The sequence below is a fragment of the Equus quagga genome, chromosome 10 (assembly GCF_021613505.1).
Source record: "Equus quagga isolate Etosha38 chromosome 10, UCLA_HA_Equagga_1.0, whole genome shotgun sequence".
In the NCBI taxonomy this organism is placed as follows: Eukaryota; Metazoa; Chordata; class Mammalia; order Perissodactyla; family Equidae; genus Equus; species Equus quagga.
Window position 1 is genome coordinate 78,346,788 of NC_060276.1, and position 24,191 is coordinate 78,370,978.

A 24,191-nucleotide genomic window follows, 5' to 3' on the forward strand; every position below is an offset into this window, starting at 1 on the left:
CTGGATCCCCCCGCCAATGGCGGGGAGAGACTCTCCCCGCGGGCTCAGGTGTGCAACTCCAAAGTTTCCCTCTGCGTTTAGGAGTAATTGCAGGGGGTTTAGGTAGGGTTCTGGTCACCTGTTTCCACCGTCGCTCTTCTGTTGTGTTCTCGCTCCTGCCCTAGACGTGCGTGGATCCTCTGGGGGCGTCCGTTGGAAGAAAGCCGCTTGCGGGTACCAGGCTGCCCATCGGGGTCGGAGAGCCCTCACCTATTTCCACATCCTCCCGGAGGAAAGTCCATCCGCCTTCCGATGTATAGTCGCGTGGGTGTCTCAGACGTCCTGAGATGCTGTCTGGATATCCTTTGTCAAGCGATAAGTGTCCAAATACTTGTAGACTCGAAGGGCGAGAGACAAAGAGGACTACTCACGGCGCCATCTTGGCTCTTCCCTCAGGTGATAAATATTGAGACCAGGATTGGAATTCAGATTGGACTGACTCCGAAACCTTTACACTTTAGCATGTTGATTTCCAAATGACTTATCCACATTTTGTTCTTTTTTGTATGTGAGTCTTACCTCATCAAATAGACTGTGAGCCACCATTGAGTTTTCTTTCTCATCTCTCCTACAGCCCATAGCACTAGGTAGGGCACATAACAAACTAATAATGTCTTGCTGAGTGGCCCATAAACTTTTGTGGCTTTACCAACATTTTGGTTGACAAAGAACAGAAAATAAGCATGATAACCTTAAGCGTAATAAAAATTATCAAATTTTACTTAAAACATGGCCAGGGAATAGACTACCACTGATTCTTTGCAGACATAGACACTGAGTCCATAAACGTTTACTGAGCATCTACTAAGTGCAAGGGATGGCATAATAAAGGCTCTCAGCAAGATATCTCTCCTATCTCCTACATACTTGGGAGTGATTTTTAAAGGTATTTAAATGGAAGTTTTTTTGCTGAAATAAGGACACTTCCATTTAAGACCATGTTCACTAAGCACCATTAACTGCTTTCTGAGGTATGCTACAAATCACATCAAACTTACATAAATGCTATTGGATTCATGAAAGCAATGGGGCCATGGCTGGGACAAGTAGTCTTTATTTGAACCTAAAATTCAGCCAACATGGGCCACATGGCTCTTCTCTAAGAATCATCCTACTGAACTGTCTTTGAAAAAGCTAAAGAAAGCAGAAACAAGCCAAGGTCAATCACACTTCTGCTTTTCTGTCTTTGTGAAAACAACGTGTAGGTTAAAAGAACTGAACTTTCAGGTCAGGCTGAGATAATTCCAGGCCAAAACCAAAGGACTCAGGACAAATACCCAAAAGCAATAAATAACACAAATAGACAAGGAAGTAAGTCCTGCCCACTCAGAGATCTTCTCTTTCCCCTTTCACTCCCCTTTCTTTACTTTTCTTCCTTTTTTCTGTCTTCAGCCTACTCTTCCTCCAACCTCTTCCTTTCCAGATTCTCTCTCTGTCCTTTTCCTTTCCCTTGCCCTTTTTCATTTTATTTCTTGAATATCCCTTGCACAGTCTTTGGAAGGACTCCTTTTGTGTATAAGGTCTGAATGTATTGATTATTTAGGTCCAGAGCATGCTGTAGTCACATTGCTAAAAAACCAGCAGGATTCCTTGAGAAAATATAGGGAAGGTCAAACTCTCACAATCCCTTGGAAACACATCCCCCAAAATCCAGCATTTATTCTTCCCTGGGCTTCAAAGGGGATAAAGTAGGCTATACTCTCTTTCTCTCTCACCTTCATAAAAATGAGAAGGGGAACATCCCTGAGGGGCTAGTGGGATGAGGCAGGAAGGGATGACCAAAGTCATGTTGTTGGGGCTGACAACACCTCTCATCCCAAGGCCTAGGGAACTGCAGGAATTTCTGTAGAGCTGGTATAAATGGAGGATCTGGAGGATATTTTTCCCTTTATTTCCTCTCCCCAGTCCTTCATGCAGGTACCAGGAACACAAAAACTAGTTGGACACCTGGCCAGCTGCCTGAAATATGTCCCTTAAGATTAGCCACTGCACAAAGGTCAGCTGGACAGTGGGCAATAGTGTTAGTTTAAAGGTAGAAAGGACTCAACAAAAGCTTCCTATATTACCAAGGCTGAAAAAATGAGATTCTGAGCCTTTAAAAGGGCTATCACTGGAAAGTGAACATCCCTGGGCATCCTACCTAAAGCTGGGCACTGTTGGCATCAGGATTGGGAGTAAAAATGAGATTGGGTGGCACAAAGGAGAAAAGGGACGTAAGGCAGTGGTGGGATCCAGAATTATTACTTTAGAGAAGTTTAGGCAGTAAGCTGGGTTAGAAAGGAGGTAAGGAAACTAAAGAACTTGTCTTGAAACTGTCTTACACTGTAAGAATACTGTTTTACTTAAATTGTAGATTACAGATTAGTTAAAAGTAAAGTTTTCAGGGATGCGTTCATTTCTACTTGATATAAGATTAAGAGGATGCCAATTAGTCACTTAAAAGAATTTATTATTTTTATTTGCTGTGGTTAGAAGGCAGGGATGTTAATTATGGAAGATTCACTCTAGAGTGGCATGTTGAGTGGGGAAGCCAGCGTCTCTAAAGTAGCCAAACAATGATAGGAAAAAGGATGGGAGTGGGAATGGACAGATTCAAGTATAAATTGTGGTTAAGGGCCGCTCAGGAACTGAGGCTGGTGACATACAGACACACATAGATTTCAACAGATAAGAACACATACATAGTCTTTATAAGTGCCTTTTAAAACACCCTCCACTAGCGTAAAAAGGCCCAAATGGAGTAGCTATTGTCTGTGAGGTGATTATCTGTGTGCTTCCCAGTTTCCTGGTAGCCAAAAAATACCTATGTGACTCCTACCACATGCAACCTCAGACTGAATGCCTGCAATCCACTCTTCTGTTTGCAGGCATGCCGGAGCAGCCAACTCCTTTGGTAACTGAGAAATTAATCATCATGCAAAGACTAGATGGCACTAAAACAAAAACAAAACCAAAGCCTTTTAAATGACTGGAAATAAATGGAACCTGATAAGGTTGCTTTTTTATAGCCAGCTTGCCTCACCTGGGCTGCCTCTTCACCTCTTCCATTGGGGTCCCTTGCCTTAAATGAAACACTAGAACAGATGGACTAAATAGATGTATATAGAAAATTCCATCCAAAAGCAGCACAACATACACTCCTCTCAAGGCATATGGGACAGTTTCAAAGATAAATTATATGTTGTGAAACAAAACAAGTCTCAATAAATTTAAGAAGATTGAAGTCATGTCAGACATCTTTTCCAACCTTAATTGTATAAAACTACAATCAATTACAACAAGAAAGCTGGAAAAGTGACAAATACGTGGAGACTAAACAACATGCTACTGAACAGTTATTGGAACAATGAAGAAATCAAAGAAGAAATCACAAAATATCTGGAGACAAGTGAAAATGAAAACACAATATACCAAAACTTATGTGTAGCGGCAAAAGGAGTGCTAAGATGGAAGTTTATAGCAATATGTGCCAAACTGAAGAAACAAGAAAAATCTCAAATTAACAATCTAACACCATACCTAAAAGAACTAGACAAAGAAGGATAAAAAAGCACAAAGTCAGTAGAAGGAAGGAAATAAATGAAAATCAGAGCAGAGATAAATGAAATAGAGATTAAAAATACAATAGAAAAAAATGAATGAAACTAAGAGCTGGTTCTTTGAAAAGAAAAACAAAATTGATGAATCTTTAGGTAGATTTACCAAGAAAAAAGACTAGCAACTCAAATAAATAAAATCAGAAAGAGGATATAAATTACAATAGATGCCAAAGAAATACAAATGATTATAACAGAATACTATGAAAAGCAACACACCAACAAATTTGATAACCTAGAAGAAATGTATAAATTCTTAGAATCATATAACCTCCCAAACTGAATCAAGAAGAAATAGAGAACCTGAATAGACCAATTACAGGCAAAGAGGATGAAACAAATAAAAACACTCCCAAAAAGAAAAGTCCAGGCCCAGATACCCTCTCTGGTGAATTCCACCAAACAGTCAAAGAAGATTTAATACCTATCCTTGTCAAACTGTTCCAAAAATTTGAAGAAGATAGGATGCATCCTAATGCATTTTATGAGGCGAACATTACACTGACCCTAAAACCACACAAGCACAACACAAAGAAGGAAAATTACAGGCTAGTATTGCTGATGAACATAGATTAAAAAATCCTCAACAAAATATTAGTAAATCCAATACAACAATACATTAAAAGGATCATATACACGATCAACTGGGATTTATTCAAGGGATGCCAGGATGGTTCAACATATGCAAATTAATCCGCATTAACACAATGAAGAACAATACTCACATGATCATCTCAATAGACACAGAGAAAGCATTTGAGAAGATCAAACATTCATTTATGATAAAAATTCTCAATAAAATGGGTATAAAGGGAAAACACCTCAACATAATAAAGGCCATATATGACAAACCCACAGACAATATCATATTCAATGGTGAAAAACTGAAAGCTATTCCTTTAAGAACAGGAACAAGACAAAGGTGCCCACTCTCACCATTCTTATTCAACATAGTACTGGAAGTATTACCCAGGGCAATTACACAAGATAAAGAAATAAAAGGGACCCAAATTAGAAAGGAAGAAGTGATGTTCTCACTATTTGTGGATGACTTGATTCTATATATAGAAAACCCTAACAAATCCATAAAATCTATTAAAGATAATTAACCAATACACTTAATTTGGAGGGTACAAAATCAACAAAAAAATAACAGTTGCATTTCTATACAATAATAGCGAACTAGCAGAAAGAAATTAAGAACAAAATCCCATTTACAATCACAACATAAAGAATCACATATCTAGCAATAAATTTAATAAAGCAGGCTAACGACTTATAAACTGAAAACTATAAGACATTATTGAAAGAAATGGAAGAAGACACAAAGAAATGGAAAGATATTCCTGGTCATAAATTGGAAAAATAAACATAGTTTAAATGTCTGTATTACCTAAAGCAATCTACAGATTCAATGCAATTCCAATCAGGATCCAGATGACATTCTTCACAGAAATAGAGCAAAGAATCCTAAAATTTATGTGGAACAAAAAAAGACCCTGAATAGCCAAAGCAATCCTGATAAAAAAGAACATGGCTGGAGGTATCATACTCCCTGAATTCAAAATATAATACAAAGTTATATTAACCAAAACAGCATGGTGCTGGCAGAAAAACAGATAGGAAGATGAATGGAACAGAATTGAGAGCCCAAAGATAAAATCCCACATATATGATCAGCTAATCTTTGACAAAGAACATATAATGGAGAAAGAAAAGTCTCTTCAATAAATAGTGTTGGGAAAACTGGACACCCACATGCAAAAGAATGAAAGTAGACCATTATCTTACACCATAAACAAAAAATAATCTAAAATGGATTACAGACTTGAATGTAATACCTGAAACCACAAAACGAGTACAAGAAAACATAGGCAGTGTATGCTCTTTGACATTGGTCTTAGCAGTATCTTTTCAAATACCATGTCTACTCAGGCATGGGAAACAAAATAAAAAATAAACAAAGGGGACTGCATCAAACTAAGAAGCTTCTGCATGCTAAAGGAAACCATTAACAAAATGAAAAAACAACCTACCAACTGGGAGAAAATATTTGCAAATCATATATCTGACAAGGAGTTAATTTCCAAAATATACAAAGAACTCATACAACTCAACAACAAAAAAACAAACAACCCAATCACAAAATGGCCAGAGGATATGAACAGACATTTTTCCAAAGAAGCTATACAGGTAGCCAACAGGGACATGAAAAGATGTGCAACATCACTAATTATTAGGAAAATGCATATCAAAGCTACAATTGGATATCATCTCACACGCATTAGAATGGCTATAATTAACAAGACAAGAAATAACAAGGGTTGGAGAGGATGTAGAGAAAAGGGAACTCCCATACACTGCTGGTGGGAATGCATACTGGTGCAGCCACTATGAAAACAGTATGGAGATTTCTCAAAAGATTAAAAATAGAAACACCACATGATCCAGCTATTCCATTTCTGGGTATTTATCCAAGGAACATGGAAACACTAATTCAAAAAAGATATATGTACCCCTATGTTCATTGCAGCATTATTCACAATTGCCAAGACTTGGTAGCAACCCAATGAATGAATGAATGGATAAAGAAGATGTGGTATATATACAGAATGGAATACTATTCAGTCATTAAAAAAAGATGAAATTGTGCCATTAGCAACAACATGGATGAACCTTGAGGGTAGTATGCTAAGTGAAATATGTCAGACAGAGAAAGACAAATACCATATGATTTAACTTATATGTGGAACATAAACAAACTAACAAAGACATAGATACAGAGAAAAGATTGGTGGTTACCAGAAGGGAAGGGGGTGGAGGGATGGTAAAAGAGATAAAGGGGCACATATATATGGTGATGGATGGAAAGTAGAATTTTGGTGGTGAACACAATGCAATCTATATTTCGGCAGGAGCCCAAGAAATAATGATGTACACCTGAAATTTACACAGTGTTATAAACCAACGTGATCTCAGTAAAATAATACAAAAATAAATAAATTTAGGCAGTTTGACTTCAGAGCCTCACACACTAAATTATCACATAAGTTAGATTTAACTTATGTGATAAGATTCGTTTAGATTCGTTTAGATGAACGAATTTGAACACTAGAGGGAGACAGTCAGTCTCTCAGTTAAGAACTGATGATCCAATGCATTGGTCCTGCAGGCATCTTGCTTTTGGAAACCTTTACTTCTGAAATATGATTATCTGAAAGTGACATATTTAACAAGTTAAAACAAATTGTGTCTCTGTTTCTAATTAACTGTTCTCATGGAGGAAGAGGTTGAAATCAATGGCAAAATGAGATTAGATATATTTTAATCATCCAAGTTCTTCTTGTTCTCCTTTCTATAGACAATAGAGATGGCTAAGATAGACTAAAAATTCCTTAGGAGGCTAATGCCTCTGTCACCGAATGCAAAAACCCTGCGAATGCAAAATCCCAGTTCTAAGTCACCTGCATCTGCCGCTCAGCACTCAGCACAAGAACTGCAATTTGGTGGGTTCTCAGGGAGTATTTGCTGGATTGATTTAACTGAAACGAGCAGTATGCTAGTCAATGCTTGAAATGGGACTCAAATGGAGAGAAGGAAGTTGAAATGGGAAGGTAGCTACTTGGATGGAATGAGCTAGGAAAATCATATCGTCTCTGCTTCTTACAAGGTGTTTCAGGGTTTGGAGAATTCTGGCTCATCAGAAAGACCACTCAAAAGCACAATATAGGAATTCATTACAGCATGCTATTTCACCAAAGGAAGTTTAAGATGAAAGTTCTACCATGTTATGATGTTCACGAAATATTAAAGTACTTTAAGAAAAGAACATTTCAAATGCTTGCTCACTCTACACCAATATCCTGGTCAAAGTGTACCACCCAATTCCAGTAAATTTCCTTAATTGAGGCCCATTTGAGAGAAATAATGAAAAAGGCAGGAGGTAATCCAGGGCTCAGAATGTGAAGTGACTTTTAACTGTGGAATGCCCTGTGGCCCTACCTGTCTGTTCATTTGTCCCCTGTCCACAATCGCACAGAGTACTCAGAGAAATTAAGATTATATGCAAACGGCCTTTTCCAGAAAAGAATCCCAAAGTCAAATAAATCTCTTCCCACAATGACAGATACCCAGAGCCTCTATCTCAAGCCAGTTAGCCAGCCTAAATGTAGTTTTCAAAGCCACAACAAACTGGAGAATGACTTCAGCAAAATGGTCAAAGGAGTTTTCAACATCTTCCCCCCAGAAAGAACTGATTTTGACAATCACCCATGAACAAGAGTGTCTTTGTGGAAGTCCAAGAGTCCAGTGGAAAATTCCCAGCACACTATTCAAGAAAAAAATCCAAGATAGATTCAAGAGAGTAAGAGTAACAGTTTCACTTTACCTGTGATACCCCTCCCCTAAGGTGACACAGCTCAGTGTCAAGAGATATTTTCTTGGCGCGTGAATTTTCCCACAGAAGAAAGTGAGAGCATGTGAGTAAGGGCCCAGCTTTCCCAACAACTGTGAGAGGCACTGTGACAGAAACCCATTTCTTTCTCGACCCATCCAGAAAACTAAGGTATGCTGTACAACTGAGGGTCAGGAAGTGGCTGGGAGAGCAGCATCTGGGGCTCACAAAGGCCATCAAAGGCACATATATCCTACCAGTTGCTTCACAGACTTCATCAAGAAGACTGCCTATATACTGCTGGGGACATATCACCTTCAGATCCCCTCAACTGGCTCATGTGTACCCCCAATACTCCACACGCCTCAGCCACACACACCCTGATTCCATGTCTGGCTCTCTGTCTATGCCCCCAAGGGCAGAAAAAATGAACCTTTGCAGATGGATGGTGAGCATGCACAGAAAGCTGGCCCAACTCTACGGGATTGGGAGAAACCACACAAACTTGAGCATTCAGTGATGTCCTAAGGAAAGCAAGCAGACAGCAGGTTGTCAGCATGTTGACTGGCTTTCAGTGTTGAGAGAAGGCATACAATCTTAAGAATTCCCTCTTAATAGGGAACAAGACGTGTGGAATAGGTATACCATAGAAAATGTCTTAGAAATCCTCAGAATCCCTAACAGGGTAGACAAAGGTATTTCTCTCTTGAAGCCAATCAGTAAAAACAGGAGGTGGTAATTGTTTCTTCAAAAGAGAAGACAGCAACATAAGACATCAAAGAACATGAAAAATCAGGAAAAATGACACCATCTAAGGAAAATAATAATTTTTCAGTAACCGATCCCAATGAAATGGAAATGTGCTATATGCCCAATAAAGAATTCAAAATAGTTGTTTTAAGAAATCTCAGTGAAGTACAAGAAAAAACAGAAAGATAATTCTATGAAATTAGGATAACAATACATGGACAAAAGATGAAGTTTAACAGAGAGATAAAAATACTAAAAAAGAACTAACCAAAACTTTTGGAACTGAGGAATATAATGAATGAAGTGAAAAATGCAATAGAGAACATCAACGGTAGACTTGATCAAGCAGAAGAAAGAATCTGTAAAGTAGAAGGCAGGTTATTTGAAATTATTTAGTCAGAGAACAAAGAAAAAAGAATGAAGAAAGTCTACCTATGGGAACTGTGGGATAACATTAACAGAACCAATCTATGTAATATTGGAGTCCTACAAGGAGAAGAGAGGGGAAAAGAGGCAGAGAGCTCATTTAAAAAAAAAATAGTGGCTGAGAACTTACCAAATCTAGGGGAAGATTTGGACATCCAAGTTCATGAACTTCATAGGCCACCCCAATGTTTTAACCTAAACTGATCTTCTCCAAGACACATTATAATAAAACCATCTAAATCAAAGACAAAGAATTTTAAAAGCCGTAAGAAAAATAAAACCCCTCACATGCAAGGGAATCCCCATAAAGCTATTAGCAGATTTCTCAGCAGCAACTTTGTAGGCCAGGAGAGAGTGGGAAGATATATTCAAAGTGCTGAAAGAAAACAAAAAGCTGCCAGCCAAGAATACTTTACCCATCAAAGTTATCCTTCAGAAATGAAGGAGTTATAAAGACTTTCCCATACAAACAAAAGCTGAGTTTGTCACCACTAGACCTGCCTTGTAAGAAATGATGAAAGGAGTTTGTCAAGCTGAAAGGAAAGAACAATAACAACATGAAAACATAGGAAAATATAAAACACACTGGTCAAGGAAGTATATAGTCAAATCACAATACTCTACGACTGTAATATGGTGGTCCAACATCAATAATAATTGGGAAATGCAAATAAAAACCATGATGAGCTATCACCTTACACCTGTTAGAATGGCTATTATTTAAAAAAAGACAAGATATAACAAAAATTGGTAAGGATGTGGAGAAAAGGGAACTCCTATGCACTGTGGGAGGGGATGTAAATTTATACAGCCACTATGAAAAGAGTATGGAAGTTCTTCAAAAAATTAAAAACAGAACAACCATATGATCCAGTAATTTCACTTCTGGGTATATATCCTTAGGGAATGAAATCACTGTCTTGAAGAAATTTCTGCACCCTCATGTTCACTGCATTATTCACAATAGCCAAGATATGGAAACACCCTAAGTGTCCATTGATGAATGAATGAGTAAAGACAATGTAAGATATGTATACACACACACACGCAAATACACAGTGGAATATTATTCAGCCATCAAAAAGAAAGAAATCCTGCCATTTGTGACAACATGGATGGACTTTGAGGGCATTATGCTAAGTGAGATAAGTCAGACAGAGAAAGACAAATACTGTATGATCTTACCTATATGTGTAATCTAAAAAAAGCAAAACTCATAGAAGCAGGGAGTGGAATGGTGGTTGTTAGGGGCTGGAGGGTAAGGGAAATGAGATGTTGTCAAAGACTATAAACCTCCAGTTATAAGATGAATAAGTTGTTGGAATCTAATGCATAGAATGGTGACTACAGTTAACAATATTATATTACATACTTGAAAGTTGCTAAGAAAACATCTTAAATGTTCTCACCACAAAAAATAAATGGTATTTATGTGAGGTGATAGATTTGTTAATTAACCTCGTTGTGGTAAACCTTTTGCAATATATGTGTATTAAATCATCACTTTATATATCTTAAATTTAGCTGATGCTTATATGTCAATTATACTTCAATAAAACTGGAAAAAATGTTTATTGTTTAAAGTGAAAAAAGATAACCACACCAAACTGATGCTCATCCGTTCTCAATCTCCCCAGCTTTTTAGGCTCTCTTCAGTAATTTTCAGTTTCTGGCCTTTTGGCCATAACACTGACTTCTGGCAGAAAACAGGGCCACCAGAGGGGAAAGGAAGGCTTCAGAATCAGCCCCCAACTGAGAGATGAGAGTAGTTAATTTTTCACTAGCCCTTTCATCAATCTTATCATTGGATCCCATCAGGCCACCTTTTGTCTCGTAAGTACTATATTGCACCAGAGCTAGTCTTCCTCTCAGAGTCCCTGGCTGGTTTCACATCATCACACAAATCCCTGCCCAATCCAGCTTCATGTGAGCACTCAGACTTGCAGCCAGGATTCCTTTGGCCAGGTGCTACCCCTCAGACTGCCAATGCCACACAGTATCAGCTTTAATTTTAGAGCAGAAGCAGTCTGGGTTCCAAGGCAGAGAGCTAGGAAATCACAGAGTAAAGAGTTAAGTCAGGGAAAAAATGATTCTCAAGACGTAACCTGACCATTACTTAGACAGATTCATATTTAATCAAATGTATTTGGTAACTTTTGTGCAGGATTAGCTAATGGAAGAGCATCTCAAAGGGTAAGAAAGACAGATGCTTGAATCCAAACTCTTCTACTTATTAGCTGTGTGACCTTGGGTATGGTACTTCATTCATCTATGCCTCAGTTTTCTCATCTGGAAAAAGTGATAATTATAGTATTTACCTTATAGACTTGTCATGAATATCTAATGAGATATTCCATATAAAGCACTTAGAACCTTCTCTGACACAAGGTAAGTATTCAGTAAGTGACATCATTATTATAGAAATGTCAGCTTTGGACTGTGCTTACCTGGGTACAATTTCAGTCCATTAGAGCTACATCTGGTGCACTGAAACATATTTTACTACATAATGGCTGTACTCAAGGCCTGTAAGAGTTAAAGCCACTCTCAGCTCCCGTAAATGGTAAAGTTCACCCCATCATTCATTAATTGGGAATGGTATCACTTCAAAATGCATAGTGAATAAAGAATCCTTTGATTATATCTTCTAACATGTTAAAGAAACTTTAGCTGTTGATTTCCAAACCTACATCCAGGCACACAAATTCTCAGCAGATGATCCTTTTCAGATTTGTCTTGTTTCCATTTCAAAAATGAGAAAAATCAAGACTCATTGATGCTCAGAAAGAGATCTCAGAGAAAACCAATAAAATACACCAAAGCCATCAAGAAAAAACATAACAAAAGAGATCTCAGAGACTAACTACTGTTCACCTTTATGGTTTTTACTATCTTTTTATTTAACAGGTTTTTAGTTGACTCACATAAAACTGAAATATTTAAAAGGAAAATATAATATTACCACAAATGGAAACCAGAATCCTATGCAATGCATATTAGTACACATTCAAAAAAGATCTATAACTGTTCCAAATCTTAAAAGTTTACAAGGAAATTGAGTTTGTACAACCTCTTTGTTTTACAGAAGAGAGAAACTGAAGCTCAGAGAAAACACCACATGCAAAATAAGTCAGCCTAGTGGGTAAAAAATTAAACTGGAGGCCAAGGCTCCTGAAGAAAATTCAGTTCTCTTTTATATTATACTAGCTTTAGTATGTTTGTATAAAATTTTAATGCTTCTTTTCACCACTCCACATATCTCTCACTCTCACCTCAGGCATCTTGGGAAAAGAAGTCATTTCTAGAAGAACTGCCTAAAATTTTCTTAGTCCTTGATCCTTCCCAGAAAGCAGATAGACAAACCGAAGAAGAGAGAAGTTATTTCCTTTGGCCCAGGCATTCTATATAAAAAGGTACATCTATGTCCATGTGAAATATGAAGGCATTCTACCTTTTACTTCTTTTGGCACAGATAGTCACATCCACAGTTTACCGTCTGACTTGCTGGATCACAGAATTCTACAACTCAAAGTTGCATAAGTTTTGCGAGGTCATATACTTGCAAACCCTCTTCATTTGAAAAATGAGGACACTGAGGTTTAGAAAGGAGCACGTGCTTGTGCTTGCATTAAGGTCACCCAGTAAGTCAGTGGCAGAGCAAGACCTCTAAATCAGAGCTCAGTGCTATTTCCATTGTTGTACCTTAGTTCTTTCACAGGATCTGGAATCACCATGCATCAAATAATATAATGGTTTGCAATCTATATTGTATGATTAGTTTAATTAATTTCCCTCACTATACTGAAAAGTCTGAAAGTTCACACATGGCCCTCTTCTCTACAATCTCTCCCATGACCATTTTAATTCAGGTCCATGACTTTTTTAATTTTTTCTTTTAGTGAGGAAGATTGTCCCTGAGCTAACATCTGTGCCAATATTCCTCTATTTTTAGTATGTGGGATGCCACCATAGCATGGCTTGATGAGGTCTGTGCTTGGGATCCGAACCTGGAAACCCTGGGCTGCACAGTGGAGCATGTGAACTTAACCACTAGGCCACCAGGCCAGCCCAAGGTCCATGGCTTTTTAATACCATTTATATGCTAATGACTCTCAAATTTATATGTCCATTTTGGACGTCTTCCATGAACACCAGATTTGTATACACACTTGACCATTTGATACCTCCATATAGATGTTCAATTGGCATCTCAAATTTACCATGTACAAAGCAGAAGCATTGATTTACTACCCAAACTTTCTCCTTCCCTAGTTTTCCCCATCTCAGTTAATAATATCTTTATATTTTCAATTGCACAGACCAAAAAACCATGGAGTCATCCTTGATTCTCCTTTTCCCCTCCCTTTTCCCATACTCTATATTCAATCCACCACCAAATACTATCAATTCTACTTCCAAACCTATTCTATATCTGACCACTTCTATCTCCACTGCTATCAGGTTACTCCAGGCTATCATCACCTCTCATCTATAATAGAATCCTAATTGGTTTTCCTGGTTCCACTATAATCCATTCTTTATGGAGAATCCAGAGTGATTGTTTTAAAAAATGCAAATCAGATTATATCATTCCCTTGCTTAATACGCTCCAATGTTTCCAATTGCAATTAGAATAAAATTCAAACCTCTGACCATTGCTTACAAAGTCCTACATGATCTGACCCAAGCTACCTCTCCAACCTTACCTCCTACTAACATGTTCCGTCATTCACAATGCTCCAACAACATGGGCCTTCTGGCTGTTTCTCAAATATTCCCCTTCGTGTTTACAATTCAGAGCTTTTGTATCTGCTGTTATTCCTTGGAATGTGCTTTCTCAAGAGTTCTGAATGACCATCATAACTAAGGTATCTCCCTTGACCTTACTTTAACCTACCATCCTGGTCTGGGGGGTGTGCATGATAGCATTTATTAATATCTGAAGAATTATCTTATTTATGCATGTATGTGTTTTTTATCTATCTATACCACTGGAAAATCTCCATAAATAAAGGGTTTCTGTGTGCTGTATCCATAGCACTTATAATAGTGCCTAGCACAAAGTAGATTCAATAAATAATTTTTGAATGAATAAATCAGGCACTATCAAAAAGTTGCTCTACCCCAATGATTCCCAAATCTTGACATGTATATTACTGGTGGTACATGATATGATATAGCTGGCACATGGATGAATGATTCCTGATCTTAGGGGAAAAGCTTTCAATTTTTCAACATTGGGTATAATCTTACCTGTGGGTTGGTCATGTATGACCTTTTTTATGCTGAGGTATGTTCCTTCTATACCCAATCTGCTGAGGATTTCCACCATGAATGCATGCTGTATTTGTCAAATGCTTTTAATGCATCTATTGAGATGATCATGTGATTTGTATATTTCATTCTATTAATGTGGTGTATCACAGTTATTTATTTGCATGTGTTGAACCATCCTTGTATCCCAGGGATAAATTGCACTTGATCATGGTATATAATCCTTTAAATTTGTTCTTGAATTCGGTTTGCCAATATTTTGTTGAGAATTTTTATATCTATACTCATCAGTGATATTGGTTTATAGTTTTCTTTTTTTGTAATGTCCTTATCTGGCTTTGGTATCAGGGTAATGCTGGTCTCATAGAATGAGTTTGAACATGTTCCCTCCTATTAATTTTTTGGAACAGTTTGAGAAGCATTGGTGTTAATTCTTCTCTAAGTGTTTGGTTAAATTCACCAGTGAAGCCATTTGTTTCTGGGGTTTTCTGTGTTGTGAAGTTTTTGATTAAAGATTCAATCCCTTTACTAGTTATTTGTCTTTTTTGCTTTTATATTTCTTTCTGATTCAGTCTTGATAGGTTGTGTGTTTCTAGGAATGTATCCATTTCTTCTAGGTTACCTAATTTGTTGACATATAATTGTTCACAGTAGTCTCTTATGACTCTATGTATTTCTGTAGTAACAATTGTAATGTCTCCTCTTCCAATTCTAATTTTATTTGAGTCTTCTCTTTCTTCTTGGTAGTCTAGCTAAAGAATTGTCAGTTTTGTTTATCTTTTCAAAGAACCAGCTCTTAGTTTTGCTGATCTTTTAAAAATTGTTTTTCTGACCTCTATTTTCATTTATTTCCATTCCCACCTTTATTATTTTCTTCCTCTGCTAACTTTAAGCTTAATTTGTTCTTTTCTACTTTCTTGAGGTGTAAAATTAGGTTGCTTACTTGAGATCTAATTTCTTAATATATATACATTTATTGCTACAAACTTTCCGCTCAGAACTGGTTTTGAAGTATCCCACAGGATTTATTATGTTGTTTTTCAATTTTCATTTTTTTGAGTTTTTAAAAAAAATTTTCTATTTGAGTTCTTTGACCAATTGGTCAGTCAGGAGGGTGTTGTTTAGTTTCCATATATTTGCAGATTTCACAGCTTTCCTCTTGTTGATATCTGGTTTTCTATCATTTTGGTGAGAAAAGATTCTTGGTATGATTTCAGTCTTCTTAAATTTGCTAAGACTTGTTTTGTGTCCTATCATATGATCTATCTTGGAGACTGTTCCATTTGCACTTCAGAAGAATATGTATTTTGCTGCTGTTGGGTAGAATGTTTTCTATGTCTCTTAGGTCCATTTTCTCTAAAGGGTGGTTCAATTCCAATGTCCCCTTTTTGATTTTCTGTGTGGTTTATCCCTGAAAGTTGGGTATTGATGTCCCTTTCTATTATTGTATTGTCTATTTCTCCCTTCAGATCTATTTGTATTTGCTTAATATATGTTGGATCTCCAGTGTTGAGTGTATATTTATTTACAATATGTTTTCTTGATGTATTGACCCCTTTATCATTATCTAATGACAACCTTTGTCTCTTGTAACCATTTTAGGCTTGAAATCCAATTTGTCTTATGTAAGTATGGCTAGTCTTGCTTTCTTTGGTTTCCATCTGCATGGAATACCTTCTTCCATCCCTTCATTTTGAGCCTATGTGTGTCCATAAAGCTGAAGTAAGTCTCCTGTAGGTAGCATGTATTTGGGTCTCGTGTTTTCATCCATCCACCCACTTTGTGTCTTTTGATTGGTGAATTAAACCCATTTATATTTAAAGTAATTATTGATATGTAAGGACTTACTAATGCCATCTCATTAATTGCTTTCTATTATGTTGTATTTCCATTGTTTCTTTTCCCCTCTGTTTCTGTCTATCTTTCTAAATTGGCGATTTTCCATGGTGGTATGCTCTGTTTCCCCTCTTCCCCCTTTTTTTTAACCTTTTTGGAATCTATTCTAGATTTTTGCTTTGGGGCTACCATGATGCTTACATAAAACGTCTCATGAATAAAATACTCCATTTTATGCTCATATCAACTTCTTCAAGTGCCTACAAGTCTTTCACCCTTTTACTCGCCCCTTTTATATTTGTGATGTCACAATTTATCTCTTTATATGTTGTGCATTTTTAAAGAAATTATAGTTGCTGTAGTTTTTAATACTCTTTTCCTTTAACTTTTATACTATAGTTAAAGGATTAATACATCACTCTATTATATAATTAGATTTTTCTAAATCTGACTATATACTTTTCACCTACCAGTGTTTTATAAATCATATGTTTTCACGTTACTGATTCGGATATTTTCATCTCAGATTGAAGAACTCCTTTCAGCATTTCTTGCAAGGCAGTTCTAGTTATGATGAACTCCCTTCACTTGTGTTTGTCTGGGAAAGTTTGTATTTCTCTTTCTTTTCTGAAGAATGACTTTGCCAGATAGATTATTCTTGGTTGGCAGTTGTTTTAGCACTTTCAATATGTCCTCTCACTCTCTCCTGGCCTGCAAAGTTTCTGCTGAGTAATCCAGTCATGGCCTTATAGGGGTTGCCTTCTAGGTTACAATCTTCTTTTCTCTTGCTGCTTTAAATAGTTTCTATTTGTCTTTTATTTTTGACCGTTTATTATAATGTGTGTTGGAGAGAATCTATTTAAGTTAATTCTGTTTGGTGTTCTATAAGCTTCATGAACTTGGATATCTAAATCTCTTCCAAGTTTGGGAAGTTCTTAGCCATTGTTTCTTTAAATAAGCTTACAGCTCCCTTCCTCTTATTTTCTCCTTGTGGAACTCCAATAATTTGCATATCAATTTTTTGGTAGTGTTCTACAGATCACATAGGCTTTCTTCACTCTCTTTCGTTCTTTCTTAGTTCCACTCTTACTAAGTAATTTCAAAGTTCCTATCTTCTAACTCAGATTCTTTCTTTTGTTAGGTCTGTTTTGTTGTTGATGTTCTCTGTTGCATTAGAGTCACAAGTCACTTAACGAAAGGGATACATTCTGAGAAATGGATCATTAGGCGATTTCATTGTTGTGTGAACATCATAGAGTCTACTTACACAAACCTAGATATTATAGCCTTCTGCACACCTAGGCTATATGGTATTAATATATTTTTTTAAGATTTTATTTTTTTCCTTTCCTCCCCAAAGCCCCCGGTACATAGTTGTATATTCTTCATTGTGGGTTCTTCTAGTTGTGGCATTTGGGACACTGCCTCAGCGTGGTTTGATGAGCAGTGCCATGTCCACGCCCAGGATCCGAACCAATGAAACACTGGGCTGCCTGCAGCAGAGTGTGTGAACCTAACCACTCGGCCATGGGGCCAGCCCCTATATGGTATTAATCTTATGAGGCCACCATCGTATATGTAGTCCATCATTGACCAAAATGTTGTTATGCAGCACATGACTGTATTAATTTTATTTGTGGAATTTTTAGCTCTAAAATTTGTTTGGTTCTTTTTTATGATTTCTATCTCTGTTAAATTCCTCATTTTGTTCATATTTGTTTCTCTGATTTTATTGAATTATCTTTCTTTGTTTTCCTGTAGGTCATTGTGTTTCCTTAAAGCAGCTGTTTTGAATTCTTTATCAGGTAAATCATAGATCCCCACGTCTTTGGGTTCATTTATTGGAAAATTAGTGCAACCTTTGGTGGTGCCATGTTTCCTTGAGATTTCAGGTTCTTTGGAGTTTTGTGTTACTAGCTTCACATTTGAAGTAGCAGTCACCTCTTCCAATGTTCACTAACTAAATTCAGGGGAGAATATATTTTCCATTATTCCTCCTAGACATTCTAAGGCTTTCTCACACCTTGTATGGATACACCTGCTCCAAATATCTTGTTTCCTCTTGTAGAAGAATTATTATGTTTTTATATCTTCTCTTGATCCTACAATGCCTACAATGCACCAGGCTGGCTGCTGATAGTCTTTCTTTTGTTTCCCTGAAGGTGGTGCTACCACGTTTGTGCATTCTCCCTGCCCACAAACCCTGGCCTGCTTTCTGCATTTGCTCCATAGCCAACTACCACAACTTGTTCTTGCACTCCCTAGAGGAGAATGCACAGTGAACTGGCCACAGAGTAGGGGTAGTTGTGGGTGAGGCACATAGGGCGCTGGGGTTGCCCATTTGGCAGTTGGGGGGGACAGGCACGTAAGGCTATCCCAGTGGCTCATGAGTGGGCTTCCTGATGGACTCCAAAATACAGTCAGAAGAACCACATCCCTTTAATGCCCTCTAAGAATCTTGAAAGCCACTGTCCTCATTGCCTCCCTTCCCTCAGTTATGGAGCTCCCAATTTAGTACTATGGATGCTACAAGAAAGACATGAGTCTTTTGGCAGCATTTCACATAACTGGGGAAACTGGTAGTTCACTCTCCTTATTTCCTTTCTTCTATGGGAGAAATCACAGGCTGAGAAGGTCTCGCCTAGCCCTAAGCTATACTGCCTTGGGGGAAGGGTGATGTGGGCAAAGTTAAGTTGTTTCTCTTACTCACTCCAATGTGTCCAAACTCATATTTTTTTTTTGCTCCAATGACATTCTGGAACTTCTCTGCTGGAAACCTGGACTTCCACAGAGCTGTCTCATCTGTAGGTGACTGCCCATGTCAGTATTCTTCAGGTGATCCTGCACAATGGCCAAGAAGGGCTGGCACCAGTTCACAGGCTACTGCAGGGTCGACAGCCATTACCAACTTCTTTCTGCTTATCACCTGATACAAAGGTGGGTGAGACTTCTTCTGAGTCCCATGGCATAAAGTGCTTGGTTCCCCAACTCCAAAAGAGGCATTTTTTTGTGTGTATGGAATGTTGAATTTTTGTTGTTGGGGGAACAAAAATAAGTGATGTCATGTCACCATAATGCTGATGTCACTCCCCCTGTGATGGTTAATTTTATATGCTACCTTGACTGGGCCATGGGGTTCCAAGACATTTGGTCAAACATTATTCTGAGTATGGCTGTGAGGGTGATTCTGGATGAGATTAACATTTGAATTGGTAGACTAAGTAAAGCAGATTTCCCGCCTACATATGGATGGCCCTCATACAATCAGTCGAAGGCCTGAATAGAACAAAAAAGCTGACCCTCCTGTGAGTAAGAGAGAATCACTTCCTGCCTGTCTGAATTGAGCTGTGACATCAGTTCTTTCCTGTTGTCAGACTCAAAGTAAAATATCAGCTCTTCCTAGGTCTCAAGACTCCTTGCATTCATACTGCCACTATACTGTAGGCTCTCCTGATTTCAGGCCCTCAGACTTGGACTGAAAGCGCATTGTCGGCTCTCCTACATCTCTGGCTTGCCAACTGTTGATCTTGGGGCTTCTCAGTCTGCATAATCATGTGAATCAATTCCTTATAATAAGTTCCTTTCTGTATACATTGTACTGGTTGTTTCTCTGGAGAAACCTAATACACTACCTTTTTTCCATTAAATTGTGTTTAAATCTTTGTCAAAAAACTGTTGGGCATATTGTGTGACTCCATTTCTGGGTTCTTTATTCTATTCCACTGATCTATGTGTCTATTCCTCCAATAGTAACACAATCTTGATAATTCTACCTATAAAATAAGTCTTCAAATTCAATAAAGTGATTCCTCCAACTTTATTCTTCATTTTAAAAATTGTTTCAGAACAGGGGCGGAGCAAAATGGCGGGGTGAGCTGAGCCGGGATTCTCTCCCCTCCAAAATACAACAAAAGATTGGAAGAACTGAATTTCAGAGAATAAACATAATGCCAGCTCGTTAGAGACCTACAATACCAAGAAGGCGGAGATCATAAAGCTAGCTTTACACCTTCAGAGGCTCTGGAACGGTAGGAGAGAACATCGCTCCCTCCCCTAGAGTCTGCAATCGCTGCGGCGCGGGTCGGGAAGGAGCGGGGGAGGGGCCACGCAACCGGGGGATCATCCAGGACTCCTGTCGCTGATTCAGTGGAGACCTGCTGACTGGGGGAAAGCTTCTGTCTGCGGGGACCCTATAAATCAAGGGCCTTGGGAGACCAGAGAACAGAACTGATCTGAACCCAGACCGTGGCGTGTAACAGCCCCACACCCCAGCAAAGCCAGTGGGCGCAGCCATCTTGCCCCAAGGCAGAGAGCTCATAACACGCCGCTCTCGACCCCCATCTAGTGGCGACTGGCTGTAACTGCAACTGAATTCTACCACCATGAGAAAAAACCGCTCCTCGACCATCCAGCAATTTATAAAAGCTCCAGACCAGAAGGAAAACAATAAAAACACAGAATTAAGTCCTGAGGACTTGGAATTAGGTAAACTAAGTGATAATGAATTCAGAGCAGCTATAATTTAAAAAACTCAATGAGGTAGAGAGATAGAGAAACAAGCCGAGTTCTGGAGTTACTTCACAAAAGAGATTGAAATCATAAAGAAGAATCAAACAGAATTACTTGAGATGAAAAACACAATGGACCAGATAAAACAGAATACGGATTCCCTGAATGCCCATGTAGACAACATAGAGGAGCAAATCAGCATAATCGAGGACAGACAGGCTGAATGGCGCCAGACAGAGGAAGAAAGAGAACTAAGAATTTAAAAAATGAGGAAAATCTCCGAGAGATAATGGATTCAATGAGGAGTAAGAACATAAGGATCATAGGAATTCCTGAGAATATGGAAAAGGAAAATGGAGCAGAAAGTGTGCTTAACGAAATTATTGAAGAGAACTTCCCAAATCTAGGGATCAATGGAGAAATGTGTGTAGAGGAGGGTTTTAGATCTCCTAGATTTGTCAATGTAAAAAGACCCACCACAAGGCACATAATAGTAAAGTTGGCAAATAGGAATGATAAGGAAAGAATACTCAGGGAAGTAAAAAAAAAAAGAGAATAACCTATAAAGGAGCCCCTATCAGACTGTCAGTGGATTTCTCTACAGAAACCCTACAAGCTAGGAGAGAATGGAGTGATATATTCAAAGCTTTAAAGGATAAAAACCTTCAGCCAAGAATACTCTATCCAGCAAGAATTTCCTTCAGATATGAGGGAGAAATTAAATCTTTTCCAGACAAACAAAAGTTAAGGGAATTTGTAACTAAAAGCCCTCCATTACAAGAAATCCTCAAGAAGGCTCTCATACTTGAAAAAAGAAAAAAGGGAGAAAGGGGACACAATCCACAGACTAGGGAGACCGATGGATAGAACCAGAACAGGATAGCAAATATTCAACTATAGCATTAGGGTAAAAATAAGGAAACTACCAAAACAAGGACGATCTTAGCACTCTAACTACAAATTAGTAAGACGAGTTGGAATAAAAAATGAAAATAATTATTTAGGAGGGGAAGAGCAAAGGGTCTAAATCAGTATTGGTCGAGTAAGTAAGAGACCACCAGAGAACAGACTATATTATACACAAGATTCTAAATACAAACTTCAAGGTAGACACTAAAATAAAGTACAGAACAGAGTCACAAATCGTAGATAAGGAAAAATCTAAGAAACCCAGCATAAGAAATTGCAGTATTAAATGGGTAGTCTAAAGCACACAGGAAAACAAGATAATGAGCGACAGATTGACAGCATTAAGTCCACATGCATCAATAATCACTCTAAATGTGAACGGATTGAACTCTCCAATAAAAAGACACAGAGTGGCAAAATGGATTAAAGAACAAGATCCAACAATTTGTTGCCTCCAGGAAACACATCTCAGCCCCAAGGACAAACACAGACTCAGAGTGAAGGGGTGGAGGACAATACTTCAAGCAAATAGCAAGGAAAAAAAGGCAGGGGTTGCAATTCTCATATCAGACCAAGTGGATTTCAAAATAAGACAGGGAAAGAGAGACACAGAGGGACAATATATAATGATCAAAGGGACACTTCATCAAGAAGAAATAACGCTTATAAATATCTATGCACCCAACACAGGAGCACCAAGATTCATAAAGCAACTATTAACAGACCTAAAGGAAGATGTTAAAAACAACACAATAATAGTAGGGGAGCTCAACACCCCACTCACATCAATGGACAGATCATCCAGACAGAAAATCAACAAGGAAATAGTGGAGCTGAATGAAAAACTAAAACAATTGGACTTAATAGAAATATATAGATCACTCCACCCTGAAGGAGCTGAATACACATTCTTCTCAAGTGCACATGGAACATTCTCTAGGATAGACCATATGTTGGGAAACAAGGCAAGCCTCTACAAATTTAAAAGAATTGAAATAATAACAAGCATCTTCTCAGATCATAGTGCTATAAGGCTAGAAATTAATTACAAGAAAAAAGCTGAGAAAGGCACAAAGATGTGGAGACTAAACAACACACTACTGAACAAGCAATGGATCATTGAAGAAATTAAAGAAGAAATCAAAAAATATCTGGAGACAGATGGAAATGATAACATGCCATACCAACTCATATGGGATACAGCAAAAGCTGTATTAAGAGGAAAATTCATCGCAATACAGGCACATCTTAACAAACAAGAAAAATCCCAAATAAGCAACCTTAAAGCACACCTAACTGAACTAGAGAAAAAAGAACAAATGAAGCCCAAAGTCAGCAGAAGGAGAGAAATAATAAAAATCAGAGCAGAAATAAATACTATTGAAACAAAAAAGGCAGTAGAAAGGATCAATGAGACAAAGAGCTGGTTTTTTGAGAAGATAAATAAAATTGACAGACCACTAGCCAGACTTACAAAGAAAAAAAGGGAGAAAGCTCAAATAAACAAAATCAGAAATGAGCGAGGAGAAATAACAACAGACTCTGCAGAAATACAACAGATTATAAGAGAATACGACAAAAAACTATATGCCAACAGAATGTATAACCTAGAGGAAATGGATAAATTCTTGGACTCCTACAATCTCCCAAAGTTCACTCGAGAAGAGGCAGACAATTTGAACAATCACAAGGAAAGAGATGGAAACAGCAATCAAAAACATCCCAAAGAATAAAACCCCAGGACCAGATGGCTTTCCTGGGGAATTCTACCAAACTTTCAGAGAGGATTTAATACCTATCCTTTTCAAGCTATTCCAAAAAATTAGGGAAGATGGAACACTTCCTAACACATTCTATGAGGCCAACATCACGCTGATACCGAAACCTGACAAGGACACCACGAAAAAAGAGAACAACAGGCCAATATCACTGATGAACCTAGATGCAAAAATTCTAAACAAAATTTTGGCAAACAGAATTCAGCAATTCATCAAAAGAATCATACATCAGGATCAGGTGGGATTCATACCAGGGACACAGGGATGGTTCAACATCCACAAATCAATGAACGTGATACACCACATCAACAAACTGAGGAATAAAAACCACATGATCATCTCAATAGATGCAGAGAAGGCATTTGACAAGATCCAACAGCCATTTATGATAAAAAGTCTGAACAAAATGGGCATAGAAGGAAACTACCTCAACATAATAAAGGCCATATATGACAAACCCATAGCCAACATCATACTCAATGGGCAAAAATTGAACCCCATCCCCCTGAAAACAGGAATGAGACAAGGATGCCCTCTATCACCACTCTTATTTAACATAGTACTGGAGGTCCTGGCCAGAGCAATCAGGCAAGAAAAAGGAATAAAAGGAATCCAAATAGGGAGGGAAGAAGTGAAACTCTCGCTGTTTGCAGACGACATGATCTTATATATAGAAAACCC

The 24,191-nt window shown here is 37.9% G+C and overlaps 1 protein-coding gene across 1 annotated transcript in view; it reads right to left on the reverse strand.

Moving 5' to 3' along the window:
* KLF8 (KLF transcription factor 8) overlaps positions 1 to 24,191 on the reverse strand; it is a 268,709-nt gene that overhangs the window by 117,188 nt on the left and 127,330 nt on the right. The window lies entirely within an intron of this gene.